The sequence below is a fragment of the Dermacentor silvarum genome, chromosome 7 (assembly GCF_013339745.2).
Source record: "Dermacentor silvarum isolate Dsil-2018 chromosome 7, BIME_Dsil_1.4, whole genome shotgun sequence".
NCBI lineage: Eukaryota > Metazoa > Arthropoda > Arachnida > Ixodida > Ixodidae > Dermacentor > Dermacentor silvarum.
In genome coordinates, this window is record NC_051160.1 from 99,309,661 (window position 1) to 99,323,808 (window position 14,148).

General features: G+C 42.8%; 1 protein-coding gene across 1 annotated transcript in view; it reads right to left on the minus strand.

Annotated features, from left to right (window-relative positions):
* Positions 1–14,148, minus strand: part of LOC119458307 (protein obstructor-E-like) — a 30,631-nt gene that overhangs the window by 16,285 nt on the left and 198 nt on the right. The window lies entirely within an intron of this gene.

Genomic DNA, 14,148 nt, shown 5'->3' on the forward strand with positions numbered 1-14,148 from the left:
TTGAGTAGCTTTCTTAAAAAAAAACCTACTATTACATTGCTAGTCACTTGGCTCACTCTATTTTATTCTGCGGTGCTCCCTAATCTGCGTCATGCCAGATGAAATAAGACACGTATTTTCCAGACTAACATCTCGCGCAAGTTGATTTCCTAAGCACTCCTTCTCACTCTAGCCTCAACGGCACTCACACTTACGATTGTATACACCATTCAAGCGTGCGAGCCTTCTGCACAATTGTTAATGATGGACAGGGCTCACTAGACCCGACACCATTCAAGTATTCAAGTACTCCCCATAACAGCAGTGGTCTGTGTCATCAGCTCGCTAGACAGCAAAGTAGCCTACATCGTCGCAGACTTCGGTTCTGTCTCCTCTTTGCCATCTACGAGTATGTCATGATTGGTACTGGACGTGATGTACAATACACGGGATTGGTACAAAATGTGAAGATCACAGCTGTCTGAGGAAGACGGCAAAGTAAGTGTCTATGCAGAGATTTGGAACACAGCGTGGATTGCTCCACCGCAGCACATTGTTGCCTGCTGTCAGGACAACGATGGTATTAACCCTTTCAATCAGAATAAATGTACACCTTTGGTTCACATATGATTAGAGCTGTTTGTGCAAACTTCAAACTAAGCCTCAGGTGGCTTGGGGTGAGGCCCACTTCCAGTTTTATTCCTCTGGCTTTCCCCTTGCTGCGTAACATCTTGGCGCAACGTATTTTTCTTTTCATTTATTATGCTTATCCTCGATGTATATCGCGCATTTGGATAGAAAAGAAACATTTTCCTGGGTGTATATACATGCCATCTATAGAGGGTTAACGATCTCATGTTGAGGCGACTAAAATTGTATTAACATATGGCTAAGACAGTCCAGTGTGTCTTAAAATTGCAGCTTCCACCAATCTAGCCTTGCAATGCCGATCGTGTGGTTGTTTACGTAGTACTTATATAGTAAATATCAGACTTCCCCAGAAGCGGCCGAAGAATAACACATTCCAAGAGAATGAAAAATGCATTGGCCGATCTGCAATTGTTATGCATGAGAAGGAAACGGCTTTTTTGTGGAATATACTTTATTAGCAGTAACTGAATCAGGCGGCTATGGCTACTTGTGTCACGTGTACGTTTGTGCTTGCTGTTATATGTGAGAGTGCGTCAATAAAATTTTCAGTAGCAAGTCAGCGCTGGTGGTGTATGCCGTTCTATCTATCCGTTCTAGCTTTCATGTGCGCTGTTGTATATCAAAATGAAGCATTGCCAACTAGCCCAAGTCACTGCTTTTTTTGCGACTACAGAGTTTGGAAACGGCAACGTCACACGAGATGGACGGCAAAGCGCCATTTCTTGAGCAGTTGAGATTTCAGCACGGGGTAAACCTATAAAAACGCCAAAGCATAAGTTGCGATTAAGAAGCGCAATAGCCATTCTCCGTGAAGCAAGTCGGGCTCAGATCGCTCATGCATTTTGCTAGACTGTTGCGTGAGCCAAATCCAAGATTATTGAAGAGAAGGACTGTATGATGTTAAGGAACAAGAACAATTCACATCAATCCGGAATCATCGGTCACAAATACTGTAGCCCGTGTTAGTGTTTGCTGTTTGTTACAAAGAAAACGGGCATTTTATAATGTTGATATAGCCCATATACTGTAGCGTTTATAGTCTAAAGAGACAACACCAAAGTAAACAAATTCAGCGATATTGGTATAACTGATACGAAACGCTTCAAGGAGAAGACACAGCTCCTGTTAAGCATGGGTTCATAAAATGATGTCTAGCAAACTACGTACTACATTTCTGTTGGTTATTCTTTTGTAGGCTCTTGCAGCGTCTTTTTATTCTGGACCGAAATCTTTTGCCTTTAAGACACCAGTTTCCTGGTGGATTATTACATGTCCGTGCTACATTTTTTTAAGAATCAACATTCACTCTTTGAAAGAGAGGCCGCTTCTGTAATCATGAAGGTTACACAAATCTGATCGTTATACTTAACTAACAGCAGTTACTTAGTTTGGTAAACATTACCAGATATCCTTAGAGTATTTAGACAGGCAGCTACCAGCTCAGAAGAACGTCCTTGCACGATATTTCCTGCAACTGTTACGAAACGGTAATCACTACGTAAATTTTCTCAAAAACTAAAATTGACCTGCAACGAAATAACGGACAAGAACTATCCATATGACCTACCATAACGCAGAAGGGCGTCCATAAAATTTACTTTAGCGACTTTAGCGACATGCATGTATGAATATAATAGCTATCAAAAAGCTCTGTGCAGAAACACACTTGTCCAATGAATACGTTTCGGTGCCCAAATACCAATGATTTCTACATCGATAGCGGACGAAATTAAATACAGGTGTTTTTTGCCGTTAAAATAATTCTAAAATTTCCTGCGTTTATCCCAAGTGTACTCATTGAGTTGAATTGCTAAAAGGAGTGGACATACTTAGGACTAGTATTAAAAATCATTGATTCACTAGACAATGCAGTTTCATAATAAACTACTTTAGCGCACATATTGCAATAGACGAACTGAGTCCTTTGCTTCTACAAGGCGTATCAACCTTAAACAAATTCTGAAACTAGCACCAATTTTGAGATAAGAGGTGTCAAAGTTGCATTGAAATGCAGTGTAGTTCTAGTGACTTGCTTCTACAAAACACATTTTTATCCACTGAAGCTAAAAAATGACTGGCACACCAATGCGTTTTGTCGGAAACTTTGTAAAGGCAAATTTAACAACTGGATTCATCCTAAAAATTGCTTTTAAGTGAATACGACTTGCGAAGTCACCGGGTAAAATTCATAAACCGCAGTATGTGCCATCACTAGTTTTTGTTAAAGGTAAATAACGAAACTCAGTCGATTAACACAATATTGATTTTGATTTGGGTGGAAATATTGTTTGCCACTGAGAGTAATCCCGCTGAAGAAGGTGAAGTATGCGGCCTGCCACAGGTGATATTTATAAATTTGGTTACAAAATACAACGCCCCGTCTATTCGAAGTGGGCAGGTTTGGCACCCAACAGCTGCATGTTGCGTTTCTCCCCAGGTTCATTTCTGCAGTTCATTTAAAACACAACACTTTCATGTGTACTTTCAGTCACTTATTTTCTGTGGGCTTCATAAGGTTGTGACCTTTACATTGCCTCTAACGGTTTTCTGGGGTATTTCGCGGTTTCAGGCCGAGTTCTGGAATCAAGTTCTACACTGCGATATTTTCGTGCAGTAACTTGTTATGTTACTTGTTGTGGATAAAACAGCGAATCAAGCACGTTTTTTTTTCTCCACCGCGGTAGCTTAGCGGCTACTGGCGTTGCACTGCTAAGATCAAGGTCGATGGTTGGATACCGGCGAGGCAGCCGTATTTTAGTGGGCGCGAAATGCAAAAACACTCATGTATATAAATTTAGGTGCTCGGTAAAGAATCCCAGGTGGTCGAAACTAACCCGGAGTCACTCATTACGGTGTGCCTCATAATCAGCTCGTGTTTCTCACACGTCGCTGCAGATAAATCTTGTAAGGAATGCCTCGCGGTGCATGCGTCCATGGTCCCTCTTTCCTTCTTTGGTGCTCTTTTCTTTTTCATATATTTCCCAGTTGAAATAAACTGCTCGTCTTTCTGCTCCGCGATATCGGTCTTGTTTTCACCTCGTAGCTCTCGGCTACTGGCCGATAGAACGTAAAAGTGGTGACAAGGGTTTTGTTGTAGCAAGGAGGACGGCATATGCCAACGCGCGATAGCCCGGCCGACCGAACCCACAGCCAGCAGTGGCCGACAGGCTACCAGAATTAGAAGTGGTAGGTGGCAAGTAGTGTTGTATTGCTCACCGCACGAACTTTGGCCCTCACCCGCAGCGCACACAGTTTCATCTGATGTCCCTGGTATTGAGCTTAAGTTAACCTTATCACAGCGGCCGAGGTCGTGCGTCTACTCTTCTGGTATACTTGAGCGACTGGCCTGAAGCTAAGCGAGGCATTCGTATGAAGAAAAGTACTTTTGTAGCTCAGTTTTGTCCAAATGAAGTTGAAATGAACTATTCTTCATTTCGTACAGTGCGCACACAAAAAGCGAGAAGCGACGACACGGCGACCTATCAACATCGGTACGTTGCCGTTCTCCAAGGCTCCAAGTCACGTTCGCCAGCTCTTCCCTAAATAAATGTGGCTACGAACATGGGTGTATTTTTACGTACTGTTATTCTGACTCATTATTTAGCTTACGAGGTGCACTGTTTGCCTCTCATCCGAAATGGGGAACAAGCGGAGGCCTTTTTAATGCAGCAGATCAAAGAGCCACCTCGTTCAGCTGCCAATGATTGCGGGACTGGCATCGGCGTTCCCACTAGAAAACTACGCGTTCTCTGAATGAATGATACATGCGCAAACTTTTAATGTGTCTACTTTATGCAACACATGAATTGTGTTTATGTGCACATGAATTATTTTGTTGTGTTCTGTCATTATTTGTTGTCACTGATGCGCGGCTTGCATTATATTTCAAATGAACGACGAGCGGTGGTCTGTGCTATGCCGGTACGAATAAATCCAACAGTAAGTACTTTGGACACTTTGCATCGATCTTACGCTACAATAGATGTGCATACAAATGTGGAAAGCAGCGCTCCACAATACCTTATTCCCTATGCGAAACACTTCCCTGGGAAGGGGTAATACACCTAAAATAACAAGCAACACGTCTGAAATGAGCGGTTAGGGCTACTTTTGGTATTCTTGTTGCAGCGCGATATGTTCTACTGGGCGCTGGCTCTCGTGGTGGCGGGTGCAATGTCAACGACGATTCATGTCTATTCGTCGGAACCATAATCTTCACTGTTCGAATGCTCCGAAGAGCTGGTGCAGCTGAAATTATCACCCGAACATGTTGTGCCAACGGTCCGGCGGCTGCTGTGCATCTGCTCTTCACCGTTTTTTTTTTCTCCGTGCTCGCGATACCGGCATGTATTGCGCGCCTTCCTAACTGGTTTGCCGCTCGTGACGTCATGCGATGATGTTTGCTCGACTGCTCGGTCGCGTTTTTTTTTAAATTTATTTATGTAGCACATACTGCGGATCAATAAAGGTCCAAACAAGAAAGGGAGAACAAAAGAGTCAAGGCATACACGAATCATTTCAAAAATTTCAAATTAACAGTAATACGAACTCCACAATAATATAAAAATGAAATACAACTTCAGTAAAATGCAATTCACTCAGGAGGCCTCAGAAAATGATAACTGTTTGGTAATACATTCCACTCGCCGATTGTCATTAAAAAAAAGGGAATACCAAATACATTGGTGGGTGCGAAAATCGGTTATTATTATGCATACATTTACGGCAGGATGGTTGTTGTATTTTTGTCGATGACATCGTCAGGTCCTTTCAGTTTCGTGTTGGCGCTTTTTCTTTCTTTTTTTTAATTCCCAAACAATTCTACTATCAGACGAGTGACAGGGGCGCTCGGGAACCTAAATATGTCATTACCGTGACATGATAAAAAATTACGGCAGAAACTCACAAGTGGGCTTGCCAGATGATGCGTAAAATTTCCAGCCACTCATCTTGCACTCATGCAACGAATGATTAAGTGGTAAAGTTATGTACACTACGGCTCATTGTGTCGAGGATGACTCAACGTGCTGAAAGTATTGCAAAGGACCTGTTTTGAGCATCTAATTGGTTAACCTAATTTGTAGGAAATAATTGTTTTAAAGTTATTTACTGCAGAATGGGGGTAAAAAATTTCACATAAATCATTTTAATTAGCTCCCCTATTCTTATTCGCCTTCAATCGTCATTACGCCTAAATAGTTTGATCGTAATTAATTTCTAATATGCTTCCTTACAGTTGGATTCCTGAAGCTTGATGCGACTATTTATAAGCGGTCTTATATGTAGTTAAATTTAAGCTTCAAGAGTCTTATTCGCAACTCCTCTCAAGGATTATCACCGAGTCCGCACTTTCCTATTTCGGGAAGGGTGGTTTGTGCACCACTGTAATGTCATCTCCTGAGTCAACTCAAGCATTTAGCCTGCTCTCGGCACATTTATGCGTGATCCTGTTCCCGCTGTCCTCTGCTAGTTGATTAACCCCGGTCGCCTAATTAATGCGTCTTAAGTAAACTTATCTACTGCCACGTGCGCAATTAAAGCTGTTCCATTGACACGGCCTCTGTTCGAGTCATTTGTTCTGACAACTCCGTTTTCCGTGCTATGCTTCGCAGGATGACCATACTCCTGGCATTTAAAACACTGTTAATAAAATACAGTGGCGAGCTCGCACCCTTAGATGACAGTGTCACTGGCTTTCCCTCATTGTACGGCCTTTTACTCGCATTTTCTTCGGCAGCTGCCGTCGATCTACATCAAAGGCTCTCAACAAATACCGCTCTAAACTAACAATTTCAGCAGGAGTTCACTCTTCATTAGTCACAAGGAGTATATTATACGTTTAAATAATTTGATCGTACTAAATCCTAACTAAGAATAAGTCATCCCAGTTGGCCTAAATATTCCCGATTAGTATTACCTAATAGTTGATAATCAATCGAAATTAGGCCTCAATAACATCAGGTACCCTAACAATTCTTGATTAGGCCTAATTATTTACCCTAATTACTCTCTAGCAGGCTGCAAATCGAACCTAAATATGTTGTTAGTCTCGTGGTTATTTATTAGTAATTACTAGTAATCAGTAATTCATTATACCCAATTATGCTTCCTTAATTATGCATCATTAGTCTTCAAGAGTCTTATTTAGCCTTAATTAAATTCATGATAATAATTATTCTTATTCTTATTACCCTATTTACCCTTAATACGTGTTCAGTACTCACAATATATATAATCATAATCATAATCTCTGCAGTAATACGCAGTTATAAGGCATTCTCATATATACGGCCATAAAATTGCATGTATACCTATAGAGCGCATCGTGTCACACGATACAGACAGACGAACAGACGGACAGATTTTTCAGGGAAGTAGCCCTAGAATGCTCAAGCATGAAAAATAGCCGGAGTTGCCTTTCAAAGTAGCAACTATCTTCGGCATCGCGTTCCAGTGCGTGCCGCGCGGCCGCACATCGTAGCATCATGAGGAAGCTATCGCCTGTGATGTGAATGCCAATCGAGGCGGGCGTCCTTCCTTGGTCCGCCCTGTGCAGCCGAAGAATGCTTGTGGGGCGCCAACCGCTTTCGACAGCAACTGCTTTCTACCAACCAGATCCAAGGGCATACTACCTGCTGTTCGTCGCAACCGCGTAGCTGCCGGTCACGCTTGATTGCCTTGGATGCTTCAGCGTTACCTAGTCAACGATGACGTTATAGCGATGCGATAATAGGCTCAACATGAAAGCATCACTTTTGAGTGGGCTTGCTAGCATGTCGCATTCATTCGGTGGCATTCATGCGTTTTTCAGAGGTAAAAAGATCACAACTGCCTCTTTAGCCGCCGTAGTCTACACATGGCGCTGGTGGTGCTGCTCACCGAGTGGTGTTGCATTGCGATATTTTTTATTGTAATCATGTCATTCTTAAAGTCCTACTACGATCTGGTGGCATTAAAAAAACACGGACCGGACAACCGTTCTCCAACTACACAGGCGTTCTGCCACACTCTATCAGCATTGACTGAAATTTAGGTCAGACAAGCTTGTGGTACGAAATGAAATGTAGCCACTCCAGGTTGTTTCAAAGTGAAAATATCAAGGAAAAAAACTTCGTATGGGTCCAATAGTCAGTATGCGATATCGAAGATGTTTCTTCCTCGATTATGGAGCGCTGAACTGGTTTGGTTGGTGCCTATTTCCGATTCACTTCCTTGGTTGTGTTCACCAAGTCCTAAGTTGAGGAAGTTCACACTAATGCATAAAAGAGCATTAACCTGATGGCTGATCAGGTGACCAGAATGAATGACCCCGAAGATGGGTTTTTAAAATGTTACATTCCTTGGTTTTATGGACAGCATATGAGGAACATGGGAGCAATGGTTTGTTATGACCAAGACATATCAAGCGCGCGCATGAGATGAGCCATATAAACAGACAAATATAGACCAATCAGTGTTCATTTCGCTCAATGTAGAGATAAATATAACATCCGATCACAAAATGCGTAATGGAATGGTTCCATCTACAGTGTCAATGCAGATATTGTGCCAAGCAGCCATCTCGCACGTAAAAATCTTGTAGAAAACGAAAAAAAAAACAAGCGTGATTATATTAAACTTCCGTATAGCAAACTAAAAATAGACAATACTAATTATGGTTTCGCTTTCATTCAAGAAAACGCTATTCCCCACGCTCGAACGCTACTTTACGACACTTGTGCGCTGAATAACAATGCCCATACACCTTAGTCAGTATGTGCTTTGACCTAAGGACCATCTACCGGAAAGGTGTTCACAAGAGGTGAAACACGATAAAGGCGTGTCTTCTTTCTGGTAAGGGTACCTTGCTGGAAAGGGCGATTTAAGAACTACTTTAGGGGCGTATCAGCGTAACCTCTTGTGCAACGCATCAACAGAAAACTTGTCGAAACACTTCGTAGTCTCGGTGATAATTTTATTACTTCCAAAAACCTATCTAACAGTATACAAATGCGTAATTTGTCTAACAGATAACATTTGTTTGGCAGCCATACTTTCACATAACTCGTACAACTGGGCCCGTCGCAGATGTTACCACCGCCTCATTGCGATACTCACCTCGTGAAGCTTTTCTCGTTGTCCGCATGTCTTTACGGCCATCAAGTGTCATTAGTATTTTTTTTTTGCATTGACCAGATGCGTAATCTTTCGGCGTTTTGTCAGCTTCACTTTAAAGAAGCAGCGCTGTCTGTTTTGCCGCGGTGCGTACTGAAAACATACAAAGGAGTCGGCGCTGGACTGTGTGTCACCGCCGAAACTGGTTTTCGCAAGGGGTCTTTCAGCGCAAAGTACAGGGGTTTATTTCGAAGAACGATAGTTTGTCAATGTGTCAGTGCGCGTAACGCGCCCATCATAAGTGGAGTATGTCATCAGGCGCCTGCCGATGTGTTTTTGAATAGCCTAGTTCCATGCCACACTTCATTCTATGGCCACCGCATATCGCACCGCTCTGATAATCTGAATCGGGGCCTCAATGCGTATTACAGGAAATTACCTCCTTAACTATTGTGCACCTTATTGAGTGCTGCAGCGAGTCTTTAAGCTTGTCATTCTTCTAACACTCCTGACCTTATGTTGAAACTTTACCTTGGTAACATTTTCTCTTCCAAACAGTGTGCGACCAAGCGGCTACTTGTTATGGTGCTAACTAATCGGCTAAGAATTAAAACAATTGCGTTATATGATCAATATATTAAATTGCCATGAATAATACGGTTTATTTTAAAAAAAGGTGTCCAACTAATGGTACACAACGCACTGTCTAATCTAACTAGCACCGCTCAAAATAAAATGCAGCACCTGATTCGAGGCATCGTTCCCATAATGACAGTCAGTATGGTATCCACCTCCTCGTGGGCACACTGATGTACCTTAAAATTGTGGCAGACGCTGTTTCACGATGGATGTCAATGTTAAAGCAATTAGTATTGAGGTAATGTAGCGATACACCATACTGCCGGCTTCGTCACTATTGTGTTGCCGGCTTTCAGGTTTTTCTTATTGACATATTCGTATTCACGCTTCTGTAGCTCAGCGAGCCTCGCTCAATGCCCGCTCTGGTCTCATTGTGCTCACGACGCTTATTTCTCGACACCCGACTGCTTTTGAGGCCGAGTTCAAACTTCTCTGTAGCTGAATTGTTCATTTATTTGGCAACTTTCATTTCGTGGCTATCATTTAGAATTTTTTCCCCGGCATATTCCCAGTGGCTCATACGGATTTTGGAGAATTGGCCAATAATGTTTACTTACCTAGTGTGACAAAAGGCCCATGATATAATTTTTGCTTGCTTTAAGTAGCGACAAGCTTTGAAGCACCGCCGACGAATATCATTGGTCGGCGCTCATTTCGGCAGCCATGTTCTTCCTAATGCTGTTCCCCCCGCTGTCACTTGCATGCTGCTGCGAGCAAACTTCAGGGCAGGCTGAAGACGCATTATCGTGAGCAGTGTTTCTGTGCGGCTTTATGTTTTTGTATTTTCCGCGTACGAAGGATTTTCTGCGGTCTCCGTAACCACAGCTAGAAACGCGGCAGGCGTCACCGTAAAGATGAGTTGAGAACTGACACAATCGTTAAGTACGGCTCACAATTACGGTGGCGAATTTCACGTTCGGCCTCAACGGTGCTGTGCTAAGCCGCTTTTGGGTTCGTATTTCATTGTCTGGCCACATGCCTGAAGTTTATATTTGACTCATGCGGTGCGGCAGCGTCCGTTGACAGTCCGATGCTATCTACGCGGATACGCCGCTTCAGGAGGTTAGGAAGAACATGGCGACCGACGCCGGCTGCGTGTGCGAGGGGGTCGAGAGAGGGGGTAGATGTCGCTACATAAAGAACACAAAATCTAGGGGCTTTACGTGTCACATGCCCAGTTACAAGTACCCAATGACCCAAGTTCTCTATCTGGGCGCATGTCAAGTCGAACAAGGCCAGTTTTACACATCGAGTGGTCCAAGTTGACGAGAAAGATGTTAAATGCGTATGGAGACACTGAAAAGGGCGTGAAGTTCCCCAAGAATGCCAATCGCTATACCACAGCGTCAATTACGCTTCAAATATATAAAATGTACAGTGCGTCTGGCACCGAACTATACCTCAGAATTTTTTTTATTGCCCTGCATCAATGGTAAAGACTTCATTTTGCTCATTTACTTTGCCTGATGGAACTGGCTAGAGTGAAGTGGCCCTTCACCACAGCCATAACATATACTGACGGGTAACAGCAGCCGATGCCGCACCTGTGTAATAGCAAAATGTTCCGTCTGGTTTCATGGTAGCCGCAAAGGAGCGTCGGACTTTTGATTGTGGGGTCCTGTGTTCGAATCTGGTTACACGAAATTTTTTTTAAAGGTTGCTGCAGTATTTTTTCTCGTTTGACTTCAGCTGTACTTGTTCTTTTGTCCTATTCTTCAGCACCACGCCTGACACGGAGGCAGTGAGCGAAAGGGAGGGAAGGAATCGGTTGCGTAGCCCAGGGGGATTCGGGGGTGGGGGCCTTATGTAGAAATCACTTTAGCGGCCACAGACGAATAAATAAAGACTCGTCGTGACGTTGTTTCTGTGCTTCCGAGTGAGACAGGCTGCCCAGTCTATTTACTAGCAAAAGTATGTGCACACAGCATGCGATGGAATGGAAAGTGGCTCCCTCAATTTAACGGTCAGCTGGTCCGTCAAAGTACCGTACAGATCATTATGACGGGCCCCCTCAACGTATTGAGTGCCTTACCTGATACGCGACATATGCGACAATCATCATCGCCATTATCAGGCTCTTTATTTATCGCTGCAGAACGAAGGCCTCTAAGAGCGATCTCCAATTACCTCCGTGTTGTGTCAGCTGATATTCATAATTCAACTGACATTTCCCCATTTCGTCGCGCCATCTAGTTTTCTATGTCATGCTACGAACGCTACGTCATAACCTGAACAATTCGAGAAATCTGGCAAATTTACACTGTCAGGGAACATAGTGATGCAAAATAATATTAATGTTTTACTTCAAGCACGCTCTGTGATGCACGTAGTAAATGACGCGTTTTGTTTAGTTTTTTTGCCAAATATAATGCAGGACATCTCCATACGTTTCGTTTCAATCTCGTGATCATGCCTAAAGTTATTTCGCCACCAATGGAACTCCCGAAACTACATATACGCTGACAACCGCATTTACTATACGCTCCATCAATGCGAAACATTTGAAGAAAATAACACGTGCCATTTTGTGGCATATGGGCATTTTTTAAGTAAACGAAACGTTGAAAAATAATCTGTGCATAAAGCACAAATCTACTGATTGAGCTCGATTAGTTCAGGAAGCGGATATTACTTACACTCGAATCTAGACTGCATAATTGACGAAATACAAAAATTCGCTAATCAACATGTTTACAAATTACTTTATCTCCCATACACGGATTCAAGCCACTCAATTCGCATACCGCATTCATTTGGAACAAATTTTTTATTTATTGCAAGTTTTGACATAACTGCTGTCAAAACTGTGGTAAGACTTCACCATTGTACAATCTACGCTTTTAACAAAACGCCTCCTAATGCATTGAAGTCAACAGTTACTGGAATACCAGTGTCGCAAATTGTGGTAATGCATATCCCGAATATGTTCCTCAGAATTCGTTTGAATTGAAGGTGACGTTCGAGGTAGCCAGCTACAATGTGAAAATGCTATATTTACCGTAAAGTAAATAGTTTTCAAAGTTAATTATCGAAAATTGGGTAAATATTGAAGTGTTCGTTTAGATTACTTGCGCAAATAATGTCCGCCTTTGAGATTAACCTAGCTCGAGAAATAAAACTGGGCTACATGCCACGGGTGATTTCTTTTAAATTCGGGGAGCAATAAATAAAACAGCGCATAGAATGCCGCTGTCTATTAATCTGTCGTGGTGCCACAAAACTGGAAGATGAGCAAGGTCATTACAATCTGTAGAAAGGTGCTACGTATTCATCTAAGCGGCTTGTCCCACCTCCTCACCCAGTGCCTGCTCAGAAGTAATGGAACATGTTATGTACTCCGCCATAGATAAATTTCAAACGTGTCTTCTTTTTTATGTAAACCTACAAGGCTTCCGAAACAACGTTTCCTGTGATATTCAAATTGCGCAGTTCATATTGCTGATTAGCTGTGGCAATGTAGATATCGCGGTCGACGACTTGGAAAACGCCTTTGATAAAGCGCTTCAAAACACCTACTTCAAAAACTCGCGTTTTAGGGCTTGAAAATTTTGGTCGGCGATGGATTCGTGACATCCATGCTAAGCAGCAGCAAATTGTTTATTCTACAAGTGTGTAATTTTCCCTTAGGCCCGGTCTTGAAGCGAATCTTTTTTTTTTTTGCTTACTTGCCCGGGTTTGACGTGGCTGCCTGGCTGCTTTTGGGACAGTCGCTATCTCTGGCGATATATTTGTGGATATGCCATGGGTAACACCGCAACTTGTTCCAAAATTTAAAAGAAAATATTCCATGCGGCTGAACAGAACCAAGGTATTCTTATTTGCCATCGCTTGGAACAAGTCAGACTATTTCTTGTATTTGGAATAATTACATTAGTTATAATTAGCCAAATTCAATAACTATTATATTCAGAACAGAATTGTCAATGTGAAATTTGTAGACAATCCTGAGAAATTCCCAACCCAGCTCTTCTCGTGATCAGTACGTGCTACATAACATTTGCTTCTAAGCCTGAAAATAGCCTATGAAACACGCACACGAACAAAAAAGCGTCGTGTCATTGTCGCGCAGCAATTACGTGGTCTAGGAAATCGCAACCGTTTCCAGAAATGAAATAAAAAAGTTGACGCCGTTTATTTTCACACCGTTGATAATTCCCGTCACAGTCACACACTCCAACAAAAGTGAAACTGAACAGCGAAGGAGTGCAACTGTCAGTTTCTTATTAGACGCTCACGTATGAGTGACGTCACTGATTGCGCCTCACTGTCGGGCGCACATCAAGCGAACATCGTTATCAAACCGTGATCGCGTTAAGCATTATGCTCGGTGAGGCACGTCACTCATCGATGGGTGTCGACTAAGGGTGTTGACCTTCATTAGTGCGTAGTTTTGCCATGAAAGAAGCAACGTTATAAGTGACTGTTCGTAGACGGCTAGTATACCGAGTGTTTTAGATAGCTTTGTAACAGGCAGAGAGCGCGTGAATATACAAACACAGGCTATAGTTAGTTTTCATGTGATGCCACGAACACGGATTCTCGTAAAACTATTACCCAAACATGGCGGCCGCGATGACGTCAGTGCATCTTTTTATCACGCGTACATCGCTTTCCCCATTTCAGTGAAGGTTTCGCCGGATTATCGCTTATCGATTTGTCGCTCGACACGAGGCGCACCTTTCGTGCTATCGTACTGTCGCGTGTCCCGTTTACGCCGCTTCTGGACATGATAGCAACCGAAGATGGTGGCACGATGACGTCACGCGAAAACTGTGCATACTCTAG